The sequence below is a fragment of the Zonotrichia albicollis genome, chromosome Z (assembly GCF_047830755.1).
Source record: "Zonotrichia albicollis isolate bZonAlb1 chromosome Z, bZonAlb1.hap1, whole genome shotgun sequence".
Taxonomy (NCBI): Eukaryota; Metazoa; Chordata; class Aves; order Passeriformes; family Passerellidae; genus Zonotrichia; species Zonotrichia albicollis.
The window spans coordinates 24,594,408-24,609,269 of record NC_133860.1 but is presented as its reverse complement, the minus strand read 5'-3'; the positions used below and the strand labels follow the sequence as shown (position 1 = coordinate 24,609,269).

The window sequence follows — 14,862 nt, the reverse complement described above, 5'->3', positions numbered from 1 at the left end:
GTAACTTACAAAAGTCCGCTCTCCCAAACTTCAATTTGGAGTGGTAGAATTTGAGGTTGGGAGCATGAACGGGAAGTAATTTATTCTTGTGCCACAAGCCGGCTGAGGTATTTTCATAACTCATTTTGCTATTAAAAAAAAAAGCTACAGGCATCTGAAAAGGAGGTTATTGTGAAAAAGCCCTTCTTCAGATAAGTTTCTGATTTCAGAATTAGTTTGGTATGGACATGTCACTGAGACTTCTTTGAGATATGGAGGCAGTGTAAATTGAGCATGCTCCTTGGAATGAAAGTGTTGAAGTTACTGCAGGACTGTGGAGTGGAATGAGGAATTTTGAAGCATGGATATTTGGTTCTCTGAAGCTGACCTTTAGTGACCGTTGGTGTACTTTTAGTCAGCCCTCAAACCAGCAAAGCAATAAAGAAATGGTGGCATTTAATGACTGAGGGCCAACCCTATTTTAGGGCAAATTAGGATATTTTCCTGTCAGATTTTTATAAAAACCTCTGTTATCATTCTGTTGGCAGAGCTGCAGAAGGCATTTGGTCATTGAGCATGCATAAAGTTAAGGTGGTAGAAGAAGGTTAATATCTGATTATTTTTCAGTGTCTCTGTGAGCAACAGTTGGACAGAGCATGAATAAAATTTTAGATTATCCAAAGTTGGAATTTACTTTGAAATTTTTGCTTGAAATACAGAAATGTAAAATGAAATGAGGTTTGAACCATAAAGACTGCAGTCTTAGCAAGTGCCTAATTTTTTGCTCTCAAAAAATTGTGATGTGTACTGTTCACCCCTACTAATCTAAGAGGACCTCTTATATTTCCACTTAAAAATGCCTCTTGTGTACACTGAGAGTCCTTTTAAAGAAATGTATCAGAGTTGTAAGAAGTCTTGTTTTCTGCAAAACCTGTTTGTGTGTTTCAGGGATCCATGTGACAAGGACTTACTGCATATGGGTGTTGGGGTTCAGTATTGTCTGTAGACCGCAATCTCCACAGCTGTACTTGAAGTGAAAAGAATAAGCAATTAGATTTTTCCAAATATGAACATATCAATAAAAGTGCGTAGGTACAGCTTGTTAATACTTTACTTTATTGTATCTATTTTAGGAGTATAATCCTGTCTCTTTCTGATGTTCATTTTTGTAGCTTATCCCTCTGTTTTACATACAGCAAATTTGCCCAGGCAGTAATGTTCTTTTAAGAACGCTAATTAAAGACATGCATAGACTTAGAGATACATTCCAGACCTTTATGGGGAGAAGGTTTATGTGGCTGAGACAAACAAACAAGGTGGCCTGTTCAGAACACAATTGTGCTGCTGCTTTGCTCCCCCCTCCTGCCTTTCCTTGAAGATATTGATGATGGTGGTGACCATTCCAGAAGTTTGTGCACAGTGGTCTCCTCCTCCAGCATTGCAATATCAGAAAACATGTTTATTTATTGTGAAGATATGTGCAGGAATAAACAATGTCTGTAGAAAGGAAATTGTGGTAGCATTCTGCTATTAATGCTCTTTCTGTGAAAGTCTTCTAAGATTGCCCAGTCCAAATGTTTGAAGTGGAACTGGTGCTAAGTGAGAGATTTGCAGAGATTTTATAGTAGAAGTGCATGAAGTAATGAAAATACTTTTTTCTATACAATTTCTGTATAATATTGTATATTTATAATAAACAATTCTGTATTATTTATGTGAGTGTGTTTTTCTCCATGATATGAGATAGCAAGATACAGCATTGGCTCCAAGTTCAGGAACCAATGCTATAGAGTAAGGACTTGCTGCTGGAGAGTTCTTTGCCTCCTTTTTGCCACTGATGTTGGTTGTGAAAAGAACTTAGCTCTGTTTTGGGAACATATCACTATAGGAAATTAGAGAAATCTCCCTCGTTTACTTGCAGCTGTACATATATGAAATAAAACACAATAAGTGTCCTAATTCAAAATATTTTCTAATTTAACTTGGTGTTTGTTATCCCTTACATTCCATAATAGTAATAGTATGAGTTTTTAGGCGCAATACCAATTTAGCGTTTCCTGTTTTGACAAATAATAATCTAATTATTTTATTATTATTATTACTATTTTCAGCAATTTTTTAACCTTGTGGTAAATGTTCATTGCTGTCTAAGCTGGTACCTCTGCAGCTTGTTTAGCAGGTAGACAGTTACTGCCTTAAAGGGCATATGCCCAGATTTCCATGGGGAGGGGAGATTTTATAGAAACTCATAGGATTGTTTGGGTTGGAAGGACCTTAAGGATCATCTTGTTTGAAATCTTGTGCAATGGACAGGGACACATGCAATAGGCCAGGTTGTTGAGAGCCTCGTCCAGCCTGGTCTGTAACACTTCCACAGATTGAGCATCCGCGCTGTCTGGACAAGCTGTGCTAGTGCTTCACCAACCTCAAATCTTATCTAAACATTATCATATGATATCTGAATATAGTCTGTTTCAGTTCAAAACAATTTCCCCTTGTTACTAACAGTACATGTCCTTCTAAAAATGTCCCTTTCCACCTTTTTTTGTAAACCCCTTTTAGTTACAGGAGGATGCTATAAGGTCTCCTTGTAGCCTTCCCTGCTCCAGACTGAGCAGCTTATACTAAACTCTCTCAGCCCAGCTTCAGAGGACAGGTGCTCCAGCCCTTGTATTGCCTTCTTGGGAAGAGGAAGAGATTTGTGGAAGAGTGACAGGAAATAGATTGAAATCTCTCTTAGCAAAAGCAGGACTTAATAATATGCTGTGATTGCTTGAGCTACTCTTTGATTCTTTCTATTGCTGTAGAAATGAGAATCTAGAATGACTGTGAAGTGTTAGCATAATAGTCCTAGAAGTTTAGGTGTAAGAGGAAACCATTACATGTGGCCTCAAAAATTATGTCAGGATGGTTCTTCTACATGCCATTGCATCATTATTTGCAGCCTTATTCTGTGCTGACATCCTAAGCTTGTGCCTGTTCACAGACATACAAAAATAAAATTACTGCTCATTGGGTTTTCTTTTTTTTTTTTGTGCTTTTAATACCAGACTTTAATCAGCTCAAAGAAATATTAGGAAGAATGAAAAACTGTCATCTGGTATGTTTAATCTGCCTCCAATACCTATCTCCCTACTTGACATCTAACCTAAATTGGTTGTTTTTCTGTAGCAGTTGCAGGAGGGATGACCCTGACAGTATTAGCATTCCATACTAAATTAAGTTACTCTTCAAGAACTGGACAATGAAGCTTTTCCTTTTATTTAGTTTTTAAAGCAGTCAAGTGAGTTAACTAGAGATGAACAGAAAGTAGTGGAATTGGCCCAGAGAAATACTTCTAGCTGAGATTCTCGTTGGAAAAAACTGAGACAGTAATTTAACTGCTAAATCCAAATAACTGAGGTGTTGGATTTATTTATTTATTATTACATCCTGTGAGAGGTTCGATGCAATTTACTAGATCTGCAGCTACTGTCTGATCCTCCCCTTCTGAAAACAGGACGGAGATTGTGGGAATTGTGTTTTGGAAAAATGTCACTTTAAAGGCTGAGTGTGTCATCTAGCAGTTTGAAGTTGTGTGTGTTTTCATTTTCATCTTTTGTAATTATATTTTTTACTCAATAGTGAGAAGTTTATTGCTTCAAATTTAAAGCAAGCTTTTATATTCAGCTTCAGGCGGATGTGGTTGTTTTTTCCTTTTTTTTTACGCTATTAACTTGGAAATTAATTTGAGGTAAGGTAAGCACCTTTAGATCTTGTATATCTTGGTTTTAGAAGAAGTTTCAACTGTTCATACTGCTGTGGCTCTTTTGACTTGGGTTTCTTAACAGGAGCTACCTTGATTGTAGCATCAGTCTATAAAGGTGGAGTTGGAGGGTACAGTCTTCTGCTTTTGTTGAGCTATGGTTTTCACTGCTCTTTTTCTCTGTGTTTATGCATGGGTGAGCACTGTTAATGACCATTGGACACATAATACTAGTCTCAACAGAGGATCAGCATTGTTATGGCTTTCTGCATTTACTTAAGCTTCTGCAGATAGCAGAAGTAAGTTGCTTTTGTGACAAAGGCACGTCTGGCTGTTTTTTACTTCTGTTCTTTCTCTGAAGTGTGTGTAGCGTTATATACAAAAAGATACTGGGGTGGAGGGCAATGCACTATTGCTCCTTAGATCAATGGTTTTGAAACCATGTGTGTACAGAAAATTTCCTATGAAAAACAGGTGTATGAAGCGTCTGAGGAAATTTGCACTTGAGCTTGAAAAGGGAGCCATGAAATGTGCTTTTTTAAAATAGCAGTACAAAATTTGGTTGACAAGACCAAATGATGTCTGTCTAGTTGTAAAAGTGGTTGGCCCATTAGTGTTCTTAACCTACACATCTGATGATCAGAGCTTTCAACCTAAGTGTGAAAATCATAACTTCTTCAGAAGGGCATGATTAATGTTAGAATTGAAACAATGACATTGATTAAAAAATCTGTTTATGGTGGCCCTTGCAGATACTCTAAACTGAAGGAATCCCAACTAGCTCTGTAATTCTGATTGGATTGTTAGTCACATGGTTATTTTTGAGTATTGAGAAAACAAATATCTGCTGAGCTATTTGTGTGCAAAATGAAGAGATGATAGTTCAGTTTTCTGGAAAACAGCCTAAATAATCTTATTCAGCTATCTTTGGGCCATATCATGGCACTGCTTGTAATATTGCCTAGAGTTTTGTCCTTCCTAACTAATCTATTGACTAATAGTCATTGAAGTTGAAAGAAACATGATACCAGGATAAACACCTTTTTTCACAGCATGCCAGTTTATATTATGCCTGAGCTTTAGTATTAGCTGGACTTTTGGTTTCATTGTGAACAGTGTTTTATCCCCTAGTGCAAAAGAACATTCTACACTTAAAGCTCTTCTGTGATTTGTGGAAGGTAATATATCAGTGTGATGGTGTCAATGCATGCAAATAGAGAAAACAGAAGTGCTTATGAAATTGCTGCCTGAGAGTATTGCGTCTTGACATCTGACTCCTGACAGATCTTCCAGATGTTAGATTTCAATAATGAGTTCAAGCTATGACACTTGTAATTTTAAAAGTTGTATCACAATTAACAGAATCAGGATTCAGTGCAGGGTTTTTTTCTGCGCAGTAGCATACTCACTGTCTCTGTGACAACCTTCATTTCTTTCTGAGCAAATGGAAACCTCCTATCACAAGCCTCAGGAAGTTGTTAAAGCAATTAAAGGCTTCTCTCTCAGCACAGCACTTGGTTACCATAGTATCCTTTGCCTCAAAGCCTTTACTGATGATGTCAGTATGCGTACAGGGGCTGTTCACAGCATCTACGTGAAGATTATTAGCCCTCACTAAAGATCATAAGCATCTCTCCATACATTCTGTTATCCAGTGTTATTTTAGTAATTAATGAGACTGGAAGGTAAGTGACTGTTGCTTCATATTGAATAGTTTTTATGCATCCTCACACTGAAGTTTCAGTGTTGCTTTTTTGTTTATTCCATTGCATTGTTCACTAAATGCATAAAGTATGTTTTAGATGAACCAGTTGCATAGCTTAGTGTAATTTAAATGGAATTACTAAGTCTAAGTAATTTTCATAAATATAAAAAAAGGTAAAGTAAAAATCCCTGAAGTAAAACCAAATTGTTTTATTATATAGTTAGAAGGTTTTTACAAATTAAAATTTGCAGAGAATTACTTTTAATCTTAAGAGGATGATTGAAATTATGTAGTGAGGAGTACTACCTAAGAGAAAAAGGTTCACTTAAAAAAATTATTATTAAAACAATAACTCAGCAATCAACACCCATCTCATATTAAAAAGGGGCTTTGATAATGCAGGAAATTCTACATTAAGGTGATATGTATTGTGCAAGTCCGTCATTGTACCTCTCTTTCTCCCATGCATATACAGTATGCAAGTAACTTTTCTTAACCTGTACCTGTTTCTCTCTTTGGATCATAACATTTCTTGGCTTATTTAGACACTTCAATCTGTTTTGGGAAAAGGGGGCCTCTATTGACATCTCTTAAGGAAAATGCTTAATATGCAGTGACTCATTTGACAGTTTTAATTGCTATTAATTGCAACAGATGTGATGCATTAGAAGAATAGGAAAGACAGTCTAGTGACTATACTGTGCCTTTTGAGTAGCCTTAATTCCTTGTGGACCGAGGACTTTTTTTATGTGCTCTTTTTTTTTCTCACTTGACTGTCTAGCTATTAGTTTGGATAATGATAGAAAAATAATAATACTTTAGATATTTGATGCCTATTAACTTGGAGCTTTGAACCTTAAAAGTCTGTTCATGTATTTAATACAGTTTTTGATTGTTCACAGTGTCTTCCTTTATGGCTTTAGGAATTGTGCTTTTCTGTTTCAGCTTAGGAGGTTAGATTAGGGGGATTTTGTTCATTGTTGTTTTTTTGTTCACTGTTTTTTGTTTGATTGGTTTTCAGTTTGGCATGTTAGACACAATCAACCAGTATGTAAAACATATTTCTTTAATAAATGTCTACTACTATGTGGTAGTAGTTTGGAGTTGGGTGCTTCTTTTCATGTTTATTAATGGGTTTGATTTGTTCTTTCTCCCACCAAGTCTTTTGACTCTGTGTTTGGGTTTCACATTCCAACAGTTCATTACAGAAACAGAGTTTCTGTTTGTTTTTTCACTTAAATGCTGTTAGGTCATTTATGGGGTGCGTGTTTGGGTGCGCTCTGGAGATCTTCCATTGTAGTGGTGTCATTAATCATTGCTGCTTTCTCTGTTCTGAGCAGAAAATAAGCAGGATTACAGGAGGACTGAGGGGAAAGGGCAATAATTACTTTAAAGAAAGAAACATTAAAGAAATAACATTGTGGTACTGACTTATAGAAGGATGTGACAGTATTAGAGCAAAAAGAGTATCAAAAAGATGAATATGAAGAGGGAGATAGTTACCTTAAACATGGGCTGAAGGAGAAGTTCTTGAAGGAAAAAAAAGACTTGAACAGGATAAATTGGGAATTCTTTCAGTTTCTGTTATTTAACAAGAGAACAGATTAGAACATTATCTAAGGTAATGCTAACAGTTTTTGAGGATGCTAAGTTAATTGAATGTTGAAAAGAGTAGTCTTGCTCTCTCTGGTGCTCTTTCCTCTCTACAGCACTCATGAGATGCATTTGTTTAGTGGGTTGATGTAACATAAACCTAGTCTGTAGTAAGCAAAGAGATTTTCCACTAACTGGCTAGATAAGCCCATTCTACTGGAATCTGTGGACTCACAAAGTCTGTCACAGTAGATAAGACTGGTTTAGTTGCTCTGCAGAGCTTTAGCTTTGAGCACGTTCTGCTGTAGCCATAAGTACAGCTGTACCTTAAAGTCATGGTGGGTTTTAATGAAGTTTAAAATCTCCCTGTTCAAATACAACTGTGAGAAAAAATAGCTGGTTGGCACATGAGATTTTGTGGTCAGTTTCTGAATATTTTCCCTCATCTTTAGGGAAGTTTCTATTCAGATAGACATCCTAGACAAATTTCTGACCTTGTTTGAACAAGGAAATTGAGTTCAAGACCTGACACTAGTGATGTGCTGGTTTTAAATTAGGACGTCCTCTCCCTCCCTCCTTGCCCTATGGCTGGTCGTGTGTACAATTATACATGTGTTTTGTGTACATGGTGGGGCTTTATTCTTAACCTCACCATGGTTGGATGTGGGAGCTGAGACCACCTTGCCTTTCTTGGTCTGCATGATCTGGCCAGATTTGCTTCCAGCACAAAGCTTTAATCATTTTTGCATAGTTAAATATTTAAAGCATGCAGCTCATCTTTGTTTACACAGAAGTTAGTAATAATGGAGGAAATGCATAGTCTTTCAGAATCAATAAAATTTTCTCAATTGCATCCTATCTCTTCTGACATTATTTGTACACATGCATGTGGAATGGGGCAATGAAGGCTCTGTGTGTTGCCTGGTATTTCAGTCAATAGGAGAAAAAATGTGCCACAATCTTGCTAGAATTTGCTTACAAAAAAAGTACCTAATATTTTTGTTCTGACAAAATGTAATTACTGGTAGATAAGCATTCATGTATTTCTGTAAGATTAGATAATTTAATCAGGAATGTTAAAAATGTAGAAAAATCCATAAATAACTGTGTGACACCTGTGTCCTTTTTGTCTTTTTTTTTTCCCCTCCACATTATTCCAAAAATCATGCTTTGGCTGTGCCCCAGAGATACAGGGATTCTCCTCTGTAGGTGTATGAAAATGAAGAAAAATCTCCATAATATTTTGTATCTGGTTTTTTCTAAGTGCTTTTTTTTTTTGTCTGGAACCATATGTGCATGTTTGTTTAAATCTGTGTATAATAATAATAATAATAATAATAATAATAATAATAATAATAATAATAATGTCAGGTGGATATGTTAGTTCAAGGCTTTTATAAATACTTCCATTCCATATTGACTGGTAACTAGCATGTTGATTTCCAAAAATATATTTTTCTGTTCTGAAAATATTACCTTCTGGTGTTGGGAATATTGTCATATCCTGTGATATGAATATTTCCTTGTGGCAAGTGGCTTAGATGATCTTTAAGAGGAAAATACTATAAAGCTAAATATACAACAAAAATAATAGTGTTCTAAGAAAAACATTTTAGCATTCTCTAGAGCTTGTTAGTCTGAATTGGTGGGTCTGTCTATGTACAACATCTGATTCCGGAGAATTTTTTAAAAACCAAGAGAATCCCTTGAAAGTATACAGTGTGTTCTACATTGGGAAAAATGGGGTTTCACTGATATTTTTTTCTTTTGAATTTCATTTGGAGTGTCTTCATTTGTACCTGCAGACATGTATAGGTTCTGTTGTGTTTTTCAGTCTCCCTATTCCATGCCCTCCAAGTTTGAGGATTTTTTTTAACATTATATTGGGTTTTTTGCTTGATTAAATGTCAAAATTTTGAAGCTTTATGATTGTTTTGCCTTCTTATTTTCAATCTCTTGAGTATTTATCTCAAGAATAGCAGCAGTGTTGTGCATCTAGAAAAGGCATTAATTTATGGTTCAATACAATAGTGTTTGTGAAAAATGCCAGTCACTTGTTTTAAAATTTTCAAAGTTTAATAATAATAAAATAGTTATAAAAATAGTAATGAAAATTAGAGCAATAAGAATTTGGACAATCAGAGTTAGGACAAGAGAGGACAATAAAAAGCAAAGGAACATGGATTTCCAGCTGCTTTTCTAGGGCAATTATGCCCTGAAAAGCACACACGCTAACAGAAAGATTAACCCTTAAAAGCAATAGCCTGTTGCATATTCATAGATCTCATACATGATGCATAAATTCTTTTCAAACAGTGGGTATTCTCTGGTTATTGTCAACTTTTCCACCTTGTTGGCTCCTCAAAGGTGGGAAGGAGTTGGTCTCTTATGATAAGGAGGCAATAATTCTTCTCTTGTGGATTTAGGCGTGTTGCTGTTCTCTCTGTACGAAGAATTTCTTGATTGTCTTATCCCTTTCTTGAGCTAGTTAAGAAAGTATCTTACATCACATAGTTTCTATTTTAACATTATGTTATAACCTAAAACTATATTTACCACATGCTGTAAAAATACAGTACTACTAATTAATACAACATATCACATATAGTATCTGCGAAGAACCTGTCATGTGATATGTACTTTTCAAGTTTTGTTCCTAAGTTACATCACGTGTTACCTCAGGCTGTAGGTGAGGGTTTGGTTAGTTTGGGTATTTTTATATTAATTTATATGCACTAGAATTGGAATTGAAGTAAATTACTTCAGTTGGAGATGTTGCTGGAGTCTTGACTGAAAACAACTTATATCTACTTCAGTGAAAGCTGCACATTACACTGGACCTTAATCATATTTTCACTTTTCTGCATGTAGAGATCTGTAAGCTCTTTGTGGGGGGAAAGGATAGGGGTCAAATAGGAGCATTAAGTCTAGATCTAAGCCAGTCCATCTGGTTTTCTCCAGGACTGAAAGTCTTTGACCTTCCTGCAAGGTTTCAATGTATGACTTCCATTACTTGCTGAGACAGTCTAGAAGTGTTTGTCTTACTTTAGAGCCGAAGTAGGCTGATGAATCTTGTTACTTGGTGTAAGAAGTCTTACCAACTTTTCTCCTTACAATACACCTGAAAGAAGCTTTAGTATGTGAGAAGCACAGTGGATCCATCACTTGTGAAGAAAGGTAAGACTCCTATAAGAAAACAGAACTGTTACAACGACTGTATTATTTCTAGGGTGTTTTCTTTATTTGTTTGTTTGCTTGTTTTTTCTTTAACTAAAAAATTAACACAATTTGAAGGTTGTAGTTTATTCCATAGTGCTTTCTTAGAGAAATCTGAAGAAGTGGTGTGTGTATTTAAAGGAAAAAAAGGAGCAAGTTCTTCAGAAAAGTACTGTAGAACTGCAGTGTTGCCACATTCTGCTGTTTAAAGAAGTCTATACAGTCCATCAGAAGGAATGTAACCTCAAATTTCCTTGAGGTTTTCCTAAAAAATCTGGATTAAATCTGAACCACTGTGAAGTACTCCAGTCAGTGGTATGCCATTCCTCCCTTTCCTTTTTGAAGAAACCTTCCTCTCTAGTAACCCCTTGAGTATCTCTGGCACACATTTGTATTTCATCATCACAGAGCAATTCCAACTTTCTTTTTCTTACCTTAAAAGATCCAAATTTAAATTTGCTGGGGCGTTAGTAAGTCCTTTATTCAGAAGACAAGAATGCTGACCCTCAATCCCTATATTGTTGTACCTGCCACTCTCTTCAGCAGGCACTTTGCCAGCAAGCAGTGGCACATCTATGGATTGATGTACCAGATTGTGTCTTTGTGTAAAGATATCAGTACAAAAAATTTTGCTGAGCAGATAATTTGAAAGGAAATCTCAAAGCCAGGTTTCTCATCTGGATTTTTGTGTCAGTAAGTTTTTATGGGTTGCTTAAAAGCTAGCAGAAATTATTCTGCTTTTGATGCAGTTTATAAAATGTGAGAGCTACCCAAACCCCACCAAAAGTGTGCTTGAATAACAGACTTATTGATATTATCCCCTCCTGCTGCTAAAGTCTGATTCAAATGTTGGATGTCTGCGTCTGGAGGATAAAAGAAGGCAGAGATCTATATAAGCTGAGTTACTGATGCTGACACCTTTGGTAAGAGCAAAGAGCCATGTTTGGAAAAGAGCTGCATGTCACCAGACCTGCAGCCCTATCTTGTTTGAGGGTACCCCTTGAATAGAAAAAAGGAAGGGAAGCATGGGATGTGATTTGGACCTGAGAAAAAGACAAATCTCTTCTTGCCGGTGTGGAGGTTCTGTTATGTCAGTAGTATCAACTGCTTACACTAACACTTGAAATGTCTTGATTGTAGCTGAAAAATGCTGTGACAATTATACTGTTTCATGCAGAATTACTGTCATTCTTTATCATTTGGTCACCTGGCTTCCATCTTTGACTTCAGCCTTGGTCTCCATTGCCCTGTGCCGTGTTCTTTAGTAGCTTGATTTCAAGCCCGAATTCCTTGAAGGCAGCTTGGGTAAAAACGATGGATTTATGGTGTGTTTTTGGAACTTACACACTTAATTTGAGATTTAATGCAGGTAAGCTCCAAAGTGAGTTTGGAGTACGTATTATGTTTACTGCCAAGGGATCATACCCTAATGCTTTCATACACACTTAAGAGAATCAGAATTGGAACTGATGTGTAACACTCTAAACTCTTTCTCCCATTTCCATCATTGCTGGATTTTTTAGATCCCCTTTATTGTAGTGCTACCTTATTTTTATTTTACATTGATTTGTATTGTTGGCTAGTGAAATAACCTGTCTTATACTAAACTGTTGGTGTAATCCATTGGAAAAACAATCCCAAGTGTTTCTCCACTTGAGATCATAATAGAGTTTAAAACTTCCAACTGTTCTCAACAACAGAAGTAGGTACTGACTTTGTGATCATGTGTTTAGTCTGCTGATAGCTGACCTGCTTCTTCATTATCATAAGCCGGGCAAATTTTGTTGTACAAATTTCTTGTTGTATTTTACACCAAAACGCATTTAAAAGTCTGCTTTCTTTCTGTATTTTATCAATGGCTAAGGAGAACTTATAATGTGACAGTGTAAGATTTTTGTGAACAATTTTTAGTGCTGACCTGAAAAAATATTTATCTTTGGAGTTTTTTCACTTTAGTCTCAGATGTCTTCCTGAATACTTTAACTACTGCATCTCTGGAATTGGTTGAGATTCAGTGTGTGGGCCTCAGGTTGAATAATTTACTTGTGAGTAAAAATGTGTCTGAAATAAAAAGTAATGTAAGCTACGTCCATGTAATATTTTATATAGCACTTCAAATTGAGCATTTTGTAAAATTCTCTACTGATCTTTTTTCTTTTCTTGCAAAAATGCATATTTTTGATCCAGAAAGAAGAAAATTTAGGAAAACAAAATAATGTATTTATAATTTATAGAGTAATAGACATGTTAAAAAATTGTGTCCAAAGTATTGCATCCAAAAGTCCTATTCAAAATATTGTCTGCTGTTTCTATATAGTGTGACTTTTCTATTTTCTCTCCTCAACCCACACCTCTCACCTCCTGATAGCTTTCACTTTATGTCAGAAAAATCAGTCCTGTTGAATGGGGAACTGGGAGTGGGGGATTTGGACCTTTTTGCTAAAGACACCGATTATGTGATCTAGGAGGAGCTAAAATGCTACTCGGGCAAGTTATTGCATACAAGTAGGTGAGTGGGTGTTGTATTTGGAAAAATTTCTAATAAGCACTGTAATGCATAAGAAATCTTTAAATCAACTGTTCTTACATTATCAAAAATTTGTTGATATTAGTGTGTTAATTTAAAAATATTTCCTTTTACTAGTCTAAAGCTTCATTTTTCTGCAGGTTTATAAAGTTCACTAATGTGAGAGGTTTGTAGTTGAACTTGACAAAATATGAACGCGTATAAAAGAGTTTCTTCACAAATCTGATTCTGGAAGGACAGTCTCATCTCTAGTTTGTAGATGTTTCATGCTACTGCATTAAGGAGCAATATTAAAATGTATTCTTAATATTAATTAAGAATAACAATTTTGTACAAATTTTTGATAGCGATGTAGTTTTCTTAGCTTCTAATTAGACTAATGTCAAAATAGTTTTTCTGTGTGGGAACGTGCTTGTTAAAATAAAAACAAGCAAAAAAGTGTACGTTATACTAAAAATAGAAGTCATTGCCACATTTTCTTGCAAACGTACCTGTGTGCTTATGAGTTGATTATTATGTAATTTGGCTCACAACCCAGTTTCCAATTCATATCTTCATGGATGAGTCTTTTCTCATATGTTGCAACTTAGTTAATGAGATTAGACTTGCACTCATGTGAACTAATCTCATCTCTTCTGATAGGCTTTATTTTTAAGACTATTCATTATTCAGTATGATGGTTGCTTTGGTGAATCTGACATAAAATAAATGGAACCATTTCTGAAGTGTGGGTTGCTGGTATTTTGCAGGGGGCTTGGATTTCCTTCCACATGCTATTTAGTTTGGATAGCTGACTGTTGACTTTACACACCTCCTTTCTCAGATAAATGAAAATCTTGCTCCAAAACTTCATCTTATCTATGAATAAGAAATATTTGTGTTATGCATCATATTTTTTTGGTATGTCAAAGGGATTTGTCCATGGGCTTGCAGTAACTATGATATCCTTTCATAGTTTGTGATAATGATTTTACTTTCATTGTTTTAAAACCATTAATCATGCCGTTGTTCTTAATAAGATCTGTTCCTGTTGTCTTTTGCCAAGCCCAGAAACATGGTGGATCTCATTTGTTCTTCTGTAGAAGAGTTTGTTTTGTTCCCTGTTTTGGCTAGGAATTCATGTACTGGCTGAGTACTAACAAGTTTTATGTTACGACTCACAGAATTTGTTGGAGTAGCAAAATACTGTGAAACAGGGTACAGTAATTTTATTTTTTCAATTTTAAAATTTGACACTCAAGGTGGGTATTGTGTGTTCTAGTTTTCATCATTGCTGTTCTTGCAAGAGCCACAGAATATCATGTTGGAAGGTGACCTTAAGGATCATCTGATCCAGCCTTCCTGACAAAAGCATGGTCCCATCAAGATCACCAGCACTTTGTCCAGAGGGATCTTAAAAGAGCCCAACATTGGGAAATCCACCATGAAATAAACACAGGCAGGAGACCTTTCTCCTTTTTAATTCCTTTATTAAAAGTGATCAGCTCGGGTGGGGAGAACTGACAGGTCCACGCTCACTCCGCCGCTGCTCCCAGGAGTGACTCCGAGGAGGAGGAAGAGTTCAGCTTTGTGTGTGGGCAGAGCTGGGGGTTCCGTCCTCACGAGAGCATCCGGAAATTCCCTACTTTTCCATTCAACATTAGAGGTCCTCTGTCTAGCCGACATCTTTTTGTTAGGATGAAGGGTAAAAAGGGTCTTAGCAGATACTAGATTCTGTTCCTCACGTCTAGACAAAGTTGACTTTGATTCGTCAATTTTGTGTTGGCTCGTTGTTTTTAGGGGTTTTTGGCTAGGTTTGGTGAGGGGTCCCTCCCGTTGCATGCTGGTTCCGATGTCATTTGCGTGCTAACTCCGAGGTCTCCTCTTCACTGTCCGGGTGCCATCCTCCAGGAAGCAGCAGGGTTGCCACTCGAATAAAGGGGGAATTCTTAACCATCAACGACAGGTAGTTAATGAAAACGCGAGGTGATTACAATAACAAACAGTTAAAACTCCACCCTGGCAGCAACTGGCCCAACCTGTTAAATCTGCAACCTTTTAAAATAATGGGCAGCTTTTTTACTCATGAAATACCACATCTGAAGGCTGATTATTTCA

The 14,862-nt window shown here is 36.2% G+C and overlaps 1 protein-coding gene across 6 annotated transcripts in view; it reads left to right on the top strand.

Moving 5' to 3' along the window:
* The window catches only part of PAM (peptidylglycine alpha-amidating monooxygenase), a 115,308-nt gene that overhangs the window by 15,552 nt on the left and 84,894 nt on the right, over positions 1-14,862 (top strand). The window contains exon 1 of one of the 6 annotated variants that reach the window (XM_005496416.4): positions 5,255-5,409. The exons of the other annotated variants lie outside the window; for them this stretch is intronic. The gene's annotated coding sequence lies outside the window, so the exon portion shown is untranslated. Of the gene's footprint in view, positions 1-5,254; positions 5,410-14,862 lie in introns of those variants that run through there. 6 annotated transcript variants of the gene reach the window in all.